This window comes from Chlorocebus sabaeus, chromosome 1, assembly GCF_047675955.1.
Source record: "Chlorocebus sabaeus isolate Y175 chromosome 1, mChlSab1.0.hap1, whole genome shotgun sequence".
Taxonomy (NCBI): Eukaryota; Metazoa; Chordata; class Mammalia; order Primates; family Cercopithecidae; genus Chlorocebus; species Chlorocebus sabaeus.
This window is the reverse complement of record NC_132904.1, coordinates 28,468,128-28,479,913: the sequence shown is the minus strand read 5'-3', so window position 1 is coordinate 28,479,913 and position 11,786 is coordinate 28,468,128. Positions and strand designations below refer to the sequence as shown.

At 45.9% G+C, this 11,786-nt stretch overlaps 1 protein-coding gene across 1 annotated transcript in view; it reads left to right on the top strand.

Annotated features, from left to right (window-relative positions):
• The first annotated feature begins 1,901 nt into the window (after window positions 1-1,901).
• The window catches only part of PRR5L (proline rich 5 like), a 93,851-nt gene continuing 83,966 nt past the window's right edge, over window positions 1,902-11,786 (top strand). The window contains exon 1 of the mRNA XM_037999513.2: window positions 1,902-2,067. The gene's annotated coding sequence lies outside the window, so the exon portion shown is untranslated. The remainder of the gene's footprint in view (window positions 2,068-11,786) is intronic.

Here is an 11,786-nt window from a genome sequence, read left to right as displayed (position 1 = left end):
ATCCTTTGAACCCCAGCAGGGCTTCTAAGCATTTTTTTCTGTATGAATTCACTAAATCCTCATAGCCATCCTAAGACATAGCTACTACTTTTATCCCCATTTTCGTATGAGTAAACTGAGGCACAACAAAGTTAAGTAACGGCTAATAACCAGAGGACGGGAAGAAGAGGAGCTGCTGTAGAGACCTTGCCATTTTGGCTCCAGGCTTCGGCTCTTAATCCCTCAGACCAGCCTCTTTTACGTCTCCTCCCTGCTCTTTGTCCTCTCAGTTTCTGGCCAGGCACGGTGGCTTATGCCTGTAATCCCAGCGTTTTGGGAGGCAGAGACGTGTGGATCACTTGAGGTCAGGAGTTCTACACCAGCCTGGCCAATATGGTGAAACCCTGTCTTTACTAAAAATACAAAAATTAGCCAGGTATGGTGGTGCATGCCTGTAATCCCAGCTACTCTGGAGGCTGAAGCATGAGAATTGCTTGAACGCAGGGAGTTGGAGGTTGCAGGGAGCCGAGATCATGCCACTGCACTCCAGCCTGGATGACAGAGGGGAAATGTCTCAAAAAAAAAAAAAAAAAAAAAAAAAAAAAAATTGTTTCCCAGGCATGTGTCCCATGCCCAGTCTCTTTCATTGTGTGTGATTCCTGGGATGAAATTTAAAGCCCTTTATCATTCTAGGGCTTCCGTTGAGGATCTTTTAGCTTTACTTAATATCACAGGACAAATGAGACACCCAGAACTTCCTCAACCCGCTCCTATGCCCACAACAACCCTAACACGTAGGTTTTGTAGGGTCGCAATGACCAAATCAAAAAATGAAAATGAGTCTTGCTCAGTTTTGAGATAAAAGGACACGCACATCTTTTTCTTCAGCAAATGTCACTGTGGTTTCAAAGCCTACGTGTGATGTGCGATCGGGCAGCATTTTTAAAGTATTTCCTGCTCAACCATAGGGTGAAATGATGCAAGTAGTGAGTCCTGCAAACAGCTGCACTAAATTCTTAACACCTGCAAAAAAACAAAACAAAACAAAACACACACACACACGAACAGTCTTCAAAATAATTATGCATTGTTTTTAATTTTTGGCTTGTTGGTTTTCTGTGGTATTCAAACTCTGAAGGACCCTCCAATTCATTAAACCTGCAGTTAGAAAATGAGTTTGGGAGCTTTAAAAGAATTTGCAAACAGGGGAAAGATTTCACTTGCATTATATTTTCATTAATGCACTTGAAACAACTTCTGGAATCGCCCTAGGGACTATTCCTTAAAAAAAAAAAAAATTAAATTAAAATAATAATTTAAAAAACCTTCCAGGCTACAGTCCTCTATTCAGCTCTGCCCTGCTCCTTTCAAGTGAGCCCCAGAATCACCTCTTGGTTTGACAGTTTCCCACTGCCCGGCAGCGGGGCCGGGGGGCTGCACATCTCCCTTTGTGTGAGAGAAACACAAGCACAGAGCTCCCTTGACCTGCATCCTCCTTGGTATTTTATTTTATTTTATTTTTTTTTTGGTTAAGTCAAAAAGTTTGGATTTCCTGAAATTGTTGAACTGGATTTAAGTGCAGGGCCCCCCTCTCCGCTCTCCCCAGCCGAGTGAGAGTTGCTGAAGGGGAGGAGGAGTGGGATGGTGTGAAGTGAGGTGGGGGCCGTTGGAGAGAAACTAAAGCGAGGTGCCCGGGACAGGAAAAGTGGGAGGAGGAGGAAGGGAGGAGAGGGAGGAGGGGGAGGAGGAAGAGGAGGAGGAGGCTGTAAGATGAGAGAGGAGGGAAACGTGTCACCAGCCCGGCTGTAGGAGCTCCGCGGCCGATGCGTTTGTTGACTCGCTCTGGAGAGGAACCGAGGCTGGACGAGACCCCATCGGAGGGCAGAGCTGAGGGAGGGAGGAGGGAGGGAGGGAGGGAGAGCTGGGCAGAGCGCGACGGGGAGAACCATCCAGGTCGCTCATTTCTCCCCGGTGAGAAAACTTCCTCGGGAAGACCGGAAACTTTTTCCTAGGCGCGCGGAGTCTCGGGCGGAGGCGAGCGGCGGGTGTGCGCGACTCGGTGTGATTCACGCCGGAGATCCCAAGGAGGTGAGTGGTGGGTGGGGGGCGTCTCTGGGAGGGGCTGGAGTCATAGGCTCAGCAACCGCGCAGGATTGAGCAGAAAATTACCGCGTACTAATCTGACTGGGCGCGGCGTGGCGGGGGTCGCGGGGAGGAGCTGGGGAAAAGTGTCACATTTGGGGGGCAACCAGGTGGGAACTCCTGCACGGTTAAGGATCCTTCAATCGGACGCTGCAGGCAGGCGTAGGGGATCCTACTCGCGACCACCATGGTGGGGCGGTGGGCAGGCCACGCTGCCGGTCTGCTGTTTAGGGTGGCTGAGGTACCGCCGTGGGGTGGGATGGGGATGCTGGTGATCATGGGACCTAGGCTGAGCTGGGAGGACCTAGGCTGAGCCGGGAGGTCGAAAAAGAAAGTCGGCTTGTTTGACTCTCTTTTTCTCGGTCTTGGGGGCAAATCTAAAGAGCTGTCCCCGCTTAAGCGCGGGTGATTTCGCGCCTGCAACAGCCTTTTCCCGGCCTTCCCCGTTTTTCTGGAAGGAGGCGTGGGAGAGAAGGGCAGGGAAGGGAGCCACTTTGTCCCGTGCGCTGCTGCACACGCGCGCTCTGCGGACTAGGGCGGGCCAGGGCCCATCCCGCGGGGACCCCGCCGGGATGGGCTGCGAGCGAGCCCTGGCACGGCCCAGCTGCGGACCCCGCGCTGGGAGGCCGCAGTATCCCCCTTCGGTTTTATTTCTCCCGCCTGCCTGCCTTACGGCGAGACTTTCCTCTGCGCGCCTACTGTGCGCGCACGCCGGGCTCGCTGCACGCAGGGGGCGCTCTGGGGGCCCCGCCCCGGCAGCTAGGACCCTGCCTGCCCAACCCTTCGGCCCGTTTTCCTAGAGGCCGCCGCCCGGGGGGGTGGGACCAGGCTGTGTGCTTGCTAACTGCTTCAGGAATCAGCTCTGGGATGCCTTCCTGTCTGGCAATAGGGGTTTCCCCCAGTTCTACCCAGCCCCTGTCCTCGGTCACATGCCGCCGCCGCCTCTTCCTCCGCGGTGCCGGGAGCCCGCGTTTTGTTTGTCAGCAGTTAGGCGGTGAGTATTTATAGACGCCACGGCAGTCCTGCGGTGTGCAAGGTTTCAATTACTGCGATGCGCTCCACAAGACGAAAGGTTCACGCGCTGCGTCTGAGCTGCACGTCTGCCCCGGAGACCCGCGTGGAAAAAACTTTGGGCTGGAATCTCCGGGCTTCCCTGCTTGGGCGGAGTTCTGGACCTGTTGCCCAGACGACACGTGCACATTCAGATGACCCATACTAAGGATCAAAGGGATGCCACCGGCCCAATGGACGCCTTCAATCCCCCACCATCCTCAAGGGACCCTTGCTGATCAAGCCCGCGAGACTATCCTTTTTGACCTCTCTTTGGTGATCCTGACCACCGTAGAAATTTGCAGTCATGACATTTCATTGCCCTACATACTGCAAAATGTCAAAGTGCTGAGCTGTGGTAAATTGCTCTGGGGTGGAAGGCGCTGTTACAACACGAAGCAGCTAGCGGGTCAGGAGGGGAAATGGAGCTTGCAGAAACTAATTTAGCCACATTTAAAATTTAGTCCCTGGTAAGGTTCCCAGGTCGACTGAGGAAGGTGCAGGGCTCCTGTCTGTGGAACCTGGCTGATTAGTCTTCTCTGGTTGCAGCCCTAGAATCAGGATCAAGGGTGCTGTTTAGAGCGGTTTCTGTAGAATGTAGCCTTGCAGATAAGGGAAGTGATGCTTCATCAATCCCCAAAGTTGTCTTCAGTTTTTCCAACTGCAACCATCGCTCTTTGAGTATGTTACTGATGCTTCTAACAACTGGAACCATTAACACGTAAAAGAAGAAAGGCACTAGAAATAAGAAAGTCAAAAAAGGCTTGATTTAGACTAGTTTGTTTCTCAAGGGCGGGACCTCGTTTCTTTCAGGTCCAGCTGGCCATGGATAGATATTTATTTCTGTGGGTGAGATTTGAATAATGTTCTGTGTTTGAACATTACAATATGTGCCACTTGTTTTAAAAAGGGGAAAGGTGCAAACACCTCTTGAGGTCTTAAGATGTTTTAAACTTTGCACTGAAAGACTTTGATAATATTATATACTCCTCATGCAAACAACGATATAGGTACTGTAATATCGCTATCATATAGATGAGCCCACTGAGGCTTGGAGAATTTAAGTAATTTGCCTAAGGCCATAAACACAGGGATGGAGCTGAGAATGGATTACAGATTTGTTACTCCGGACTTGTAGTCTGGAGGTGTCTTTCCCTTCAATTCTCCATTGTTGATTAGCTCACATTATAGCTGATTAGATTGATGGTTTTTTATTTATTTTTAAATTTTAACAGAGTGTTACAAATTGGCTCAGTTATTGGGGAAAAAAGCCCTAATCTTGTCTTTAGAAAACCTTTACACTGATTATCTGAAAATCTCTTGCTAATAGTCCAGACCTAAATTATAATCCTCACTTTGCTCCTTGACTTAGTGTATCTTCAACATTAAAGCCATTTCTCTTTAGAGAATTGAATTCAGTGAGGACTTTGTGGATTACTTCATTTTTTTCAGATTTCTCCGTACTAATGATTTGTAGGTGTGCATGTGTCTGTTTTCCTGTGGCTGTTCCTTTCGTACAAGGTAAAATATGCTGAAATCTCTCTTAAATTGCAGCCTTTTTCCTTTTCATTCTTTCTGCAGAGCTAGACCCAATACAGAATTGATTTGAAAAATAGTGTGTGAGTTCCTCTGAAAGATCCCTACAATGTCTAATGTTCATCATTGAAGGTTTGTTCTCAAGAGTTGCCTCTCTGTATGTAAAATGTAAATACATGTTAAAGGCAGTGCTTGTAGAAATGACCGTTTGTTAGCAAGTCAGTGTGAATTAATATGTTAGTTGCTGAAATATAGGAATAAAATATTTTGTGGATTTTGTACATAAAACTGGTTTTGGAATTGGGGAACAAAGAGAGCAGTACCCCGATAAGCAGAAAGCACTGTTTTACAAGAGATTTCACATGGAGCCAAGGAGGGGGACGGATGGCAGTGATGGGGCATCAGAGGTGAACTTGAGTTAATTCACATTTTTGTCAGTACCTGGGGATCCAAGATTTACTTTGTAACTTGTACAGTTAAAGCAAATGAGCTGACTTATTTATTGGGCAACTTCTGTGAGCCAGGTATAGCTATGGTAATGGTATTTGTGCCTCCCAACAAGCCAGGCAGGAAGGTGTTATTTTCTGTATTTTCAGATGAGAAAACGGAAGCTCAGAGAGGGTTGTTACTCTCCCAGTGTCACACAGCCGTGAACTCAAGCGTCTTGCTCTTTTGAGTACATTTTGATATCTACCCTTGAAGGCCTTCCATGGAGAATCCAGGGTCCCAAGTTCTCAAGAAAATCCTAGTGGTTCACATGGAAGTTTCTGAATCGGAAGTTTCTGGATCAGGAGTCAAGGCTGGAGCTATTCAGGGACTGTAAAATGAGGGGACAGGACGTGGGTGAACAATGAAGCCTGAAGGGATAGTCTGGATAATTCTTACAGTAGTGATGCCACAGAATGAGGAAAGTCACACCCTGTAGTTATTGTGAATATAGAGAATTACTAGCATTGGCCTGGGCGAGGATGGCTGTCACACTGCAGAACACACCAGACGAGGTTCCCAGAAGAGAAGAGTGGGAAGTGTTTCCACCTCCCTCCCGATGTCTTCTGCTGGTCGGTGTTGGCTTTATAGTCAATACAAATTAGGGAGCCTGTGAGACCTGTTTCCATTTTAATTAGACTTGGCCCTTTGAGGTTCCAGTCACCCAGTCTCCCTCTTTAAATATTCTTTTTTTATGCTTTGCCAGTTTATGGCCTTTATAGATCAATCCTTGGATTTCATGTACGGGAGAGAGAAAGAGAAAAAAAGCAAAGGTTAGTGATTACCTAAATTGGATTAAGTTCTGTCTAGCAGCGTTTAAAGAAATGCCACTTGCTCCCTAATTACCATCAACTAAGAATTTAAACAGTCTATTCAATTTAAGCTGACTTTTTTTTTAAACTCCCTGAAATTTCCAGCTGTAACATATTCTGAGATTTTAGAGGCTTTTATATATATTCTTCAAATGTGTAGAGGACATTCTCTGCTTGCCCCCCCTTTTAAAAAATATTGCATTTCTGGAGCAGGGTAATAAGTGACATCACTATATACTAACTTCATTAAAAAGCAGAAGCTCACAGCTAGGCTCAGCTAGAAGGGTTTGTGGAGAGCGGTAGAAACCCGTCTGACTGTGGCCTGAGGGAAGACCTGATAAACATCTACCCCCTCCAAACAACCTGCCATTATTATTTGTTCCATTTATTTAGCATATAATTATATGTTACATAAAATTATGTATTTACTCATGTATTAAACTCGCAAAGCTTTCATTCTTCTTTTTCTCTCCTCAATTTTGAGGTGTGAATATATTTCCCTCACCCACACATCAATATTCTGGTTTTACTTTAGTTGGTTGCCAAATGCCAGCAATGCTTCCACTTTTCCTATTACAGAACTTTCTCCAACTTTGCTGGTTCTTTTCGACACAGGATGCGTCCCGTATTTTGTTGATGGCATCTTTGACAGCAGTTGGGTTTCCAGCAAATACCAGGATTAAGGGACTGCATTGCACTCAGCTGTTTAGGAATTGGAGTATATGTTGGCTTAAGTTAAGCCTGGAAGAATAGCTGAAAGGATTTGTTTTTGTCTTCTTCCCAAGGACAGAGGGCAGGGTAGCGGTGGGTGGGGAGGGGGAGAAAATCTACCATTGGCTCTGATGTGTGTCTGTATCAGACTGAACTAGGCTGTCTCAAACCCTGTCACAACCTGCTTATGACCTCAGCCACATAAATCCTTGGTGTAAACCCTTTTACGCTTGCCATTTAATTCTAAATACTTATTTAGAACTGGTTGAACATCTTTCCCCAGATGTCTTTGGGGAGACCATATTGACTGCTGCCGTCATTTTGGAGAACGGTTTCATCATGCTAGCTCCTGGACATCACCACTATGGGAGCAGTATGGCCGCTTTCCCTGTAAAACATCTCGCAGGCTGAATTGCTGGGTAAACATGGTACTCTTTTGTGGTGTTTGGGATAATTATTTTTTTTTTTAATTATTCACCAACAGGACAATAGATTCCTTTCAGGCCTCAAAAAAGCTCTCCACCAGCTGGGCGTGGTGGCTCACATCTGTAATCCCAGCACTTTGGGAGGCCGGGGTGGGTGGATCATGAGGTCAGGAGATCGAGACCATCCTGACCAGCACGGCGAAACCGTGTCTGTACTAAAAATACAAAAAATTAGCCGGGCATGGTGGTGCGTGCCGGTAGTCCCAGCTGCTGGTGAGGCTGAGGCAGGAGAATCGCTTGAACCCAGGAGGCAGAGGCTACAGCGAGCCAAGATGGCGTCACTGCACTCCAGCCTGGGTGACAGAGTGAGACTCCGTCTCAAACAAAAGAAAAGCTTCCCACCAAGGTTGGTATCAACTTTTCAGAGAGGCAGGATTGTTGAACGAGCCCTCATTTTGGTCCTAACGGGCATCATGGAGATAACACAGGTTGAGGAATTGAGATCTGCAATCTGATCTCAGCTCTGCCATGAGCAAGCTGTATGACCATGGTGAGTTGTTCAGTTATTCTGGGCCTCAGTTTCCCTATTTACAAAGTAATGACTTTGGCCTACCACTAAGGTTCCATTCTGTTCTAAAATTCCTTGATGGCCAAGGTAGCGAGGTCTAGAGCTGTGCTTCTGAAAGTGCACGTGCGTCCCCTGGAGATGCTGTTAAACCACAGAATCTGATTCAGTAGGTCTGGGCTGGGGCCGGAATGTCTAAGAAGCTCCCAGGCAATGTTGATTCTGTTGGTTCCCAGATCACAATGTGGGTAGCAGGGTGCTAGATCCTTGGTCAGGGCTTCCCAGCCTTGGCCCTATTGATGTTTTTGGCAGATAATTCTTTGTTGTGGGGGCTGTCCTGTGCATAGTAGGATTTTTGGCAGCATCCTTGGCCTCTACCCATTAGATGCCCATAGCACCCCCCACTCCCATAGTTATGACTATCAAAAAGTGTCTCCAGGCAGTGGGACAAAATCGCCCCTAGTTGAGGACATTGGTTTAGACCAGTGTTACCAAGCCTAGTTGTACATCAGAATCACTTGGAAGATATCTGGAAAGTACAAATTTAGGTATCTTGGACCCAGTGAATGAAAATCACTAGGGGAGGGCCCAGGAATCTATATTCTTTAAAAATCAGGTGATAGAGATGGCCTGGAATTCTTCTCTTTGAGAGTCTGAAAAAGTACAAGATCTACACCTGAGTTCTGGTGTTATCCCTCCATAGCTATGGGACCACACAGTTGCTTAAATGCTCTGAACCAGAAACTCTCCAATTCTAAAATAGGAATAATAATAGTGTCCACCTCCTAGGATTGTTGGGGGTCAAATGGGATAACATGAGGAAGAGCTTTAGTAACTATAAAGTGCTATGCAGATGTTAGTGGCAAGTGTTATACCACAGGCCTCTGGAGTTTAATTTTTTTGGTTCAATTACTTTTTTTCCCCAGGGCTGTATTTCTTTTTCTTGAGACTTAGCTCTGTAACCTTCACAATATGTCTTTTCATCATTCCTTTGGCCCTCACAGTCAACAGCTGTGTACATTTGTCCCCACTCAGTCTCATGCAAGGGTCTAAAACTGGCAGCCCATGGGCCAAACTTTGGCATCAGACATGTACTGTTTGGCTTGCATTGTATTTTGGGGAAAAGAAGAAAACAAGATGATTTTTCCAGTATTTAAAAGTTGGGAGAGTTGACATCTGAACACAGGTTTTCAGCTTTTCTGTAATAAACCAAAAGGAATCTGAGGACACTCTTTAGTTTGCCACATTCCCCACCTGGCCCGCTAAGCTTGTTCACATTCTCTGCTTTGGTCTGCTGTAAGCATTGTTTCCCATCCCAGCTTTAGGCTTTCCTGTCTTTTTCTTTTCTTTTCTTTTCTTTTTTCTTTTTTTTTTTCTCTTTTCTCTTCTCTTCTTTTCTTTCTTTCTTTCTTTTTTTTTTTTTTTTTTTTTTTTTTACATGGAGTCTTGCTCTGTCGCTCAGGCTGGAGTGCAATGGTGCAATCTTGGATCACTGCAACCACTGCCTCCCAGGTTCAAGTGATTTTCCTGCCTCAGCCTCCCGAGTAGCTGGAATTACAGGCACCTGCCACCATGTCCAGCTAATTTTTGTATTTTTAGTAGAGATGCGGTTTCACCAGGTTGGCCAGGCTGGTCTCAAACTCCTGACCTCAGGTGATCCACCTGCCTCGGCCACCCCTGTCTTTTTCTTTAATCATGACCAATTACTATTCCCTTTTATTATTATATTATTGTAGGAGCCATATCTGGCTCATCTTTGTGGCAAGGGTAGTAGGTACTCCCTAGATATTTGTTGAAATGTGATGTTTTCATCCTACACCTGGTCTCTCATAGTTAAGACTTGAATACACCTTGAACTTTTAAAACTTCTTACATATGAAAGCTTGTTTTCCTTCTCAACATTTCCTTTCCATTCTCCAGGCCCCATATTCGTTAGACTTATGGGCAAGGAAGTGGAGAACCTGTAGTTTTCAGTTGACCTTTCATTAGCTTTGTTTTGTAACTCTAGAATATGAGTTAACCTTTCTGCCTCAATCTTGTCTCAGTTGTCCATCTTCAGTTACAGCCCTTGGTGTCTTCTTGCATTTATAGTATTACTTTTGGATATTTCCTTAGAAATTCTGAGCTCCTTGGGGGAAGATAATTTATTCTTCTTTGCCCCCTGTAACTTCCTTTACTCAGATCCTGGCATCCAGTGGGCACTCTGATGTTTGGTTGAGTTAAATGGGCTTGAATTGGACTCATTACGTCCATGAAATGATCATATGTGGATATTTCATCAGTTTTCTGAGTCTCTATCAATGCCTGTTATACCTGGCTATACTACCTGAGAAGAAATTTCCCTTCCCTTCTTCTTCTTCCTCTTCTCTTCTCTTCTCTTCTCTTCTCTTCTCTTCTCTTCTCTTCTCTCCTCTCCTCTCCTCTCCTCTCCTTTCTCTTTTTCCTTCCTTCCTTCCTTCCTTCCTTCCTTCCTTCCTTCCTTCCTTCCTTCCTTCCTTCCTTCCTTCCTTTCCTTTTCTTTTCTTTTCTATTTTTTTTTTTTTGGAGATAGTGTCTCACTTTGTCACACAGGCTGGAGTGCAGTGGCGTGATTATAGCTCACTGCAGCCTTGAACTCCTGGGCTCAAGGGATCCTCTTGCCTCAGCCTCCTGAGTAGGTATGACTACAGGCATGGACCACCGTGCCTGGCTATATATTTTTTTATTTTTTGTAGAGATGGGATCTGGCTATATTGCCCAGGCTGGTCTCAAACTCCTGGCCTCAAGGGATTCTCCCACTTTGGCCGCCCAAAGTGCTGGGATTATAGGTGTGAGGCACTGCACCCAGCCTCATCTCCGTTTCTTATGAAAAAAACATTTTATCTTACTTCTGCAGTGAGAGAGTGGAGCTAATTTTTTAAAGTTGCACATTTTAATCTAGAGCACATTTTCCCACACTTAAAACTCTTGTTGGCTGCCAGACTGTAGCTTTTGACTACTCTTTCCCTCACCAGGGTTTTATATACGTTACATGTCAGAAATGTAATTACTCACTCACGTAATGGTCAGTCTTAGCTACTGCTTGTGTCTAGACTTTTTGGCTTACCATCTGGTAGGCGCTGTAGAATCACTCTGGATGACATTTGTGGGCCACACCAGACAATATGCACTCCAAGAAACTTGATACTTAAAGTGGGCTTATAGATGAGTAAATAAGATGTGTGGTTATTTCCCACAGCTTTGCTTAACTTGTACCACAGAAGGGGATTTTTCTGGTGATTATACAGTGGCTTGCAGGCCAATGCGATGATGACGTGATGATATAATGACTTCTAGGTGCGTCCAAATTGTCAGCTTTCTGAATCCTGTGGACACTTAGTGAACACTGTTAAGCAGATATAAACACTTGAGTGTGTATCCTGTTTGCCCTAATATTTATTGTTGCGCCAGTTTGGACTCTCAGACTCTTCTGTCTGCACTCGGTTTCCAGTAGCTCCTGAGAAAGTTGTCTCTTGCCTCCTGTTGAGCCCTTTCCATAGTTCACAGTTGACCCTTAACATTTGCTTGTTTGTAAGAGTCAGTGTTCATTCCTTGGCCAGCTGTTGTCTCCTAAGAGTTGCAAAGATTGGTCCTTAATAGAAACAAATGTGCTATGCTATGCAGCAGGCACTTCTGCTCTGCTATGTCTGTAGGCTCCACTGACCAGCAAAAAGACTCAGGATTGCTCACCCATGTGGCCCAGGTCTACGTCCCTGTGGACAATAATGCTTAGGTGAACCCAAGTTTAGTCAGCAGCAAAGAAAATTATTCTGATCTCTCAGGAAAGGGAAGGCCACTCTTCCTGGTGACTTGGAAGTGCACCTTTTATTCCATCATTTAAAAGTATTTGGGCAGGCATGGTGGCTCACACCTGTAATCCCAATAGTTTGAGAGGCCACGATGGAAGGATCACTTGAGGCCAGGAGTTCAAGACTAGTCTGGGCAACACAGCAAGACCTGTCTCTACAAAAAATTAGCTGAGTGTGGTGGTACACACCTGTAGTCCTAGCTACTCAGGAGCCTGAGGTGGGAGGATTGCTTGAGCCAGGAGGTCAAGGCTGC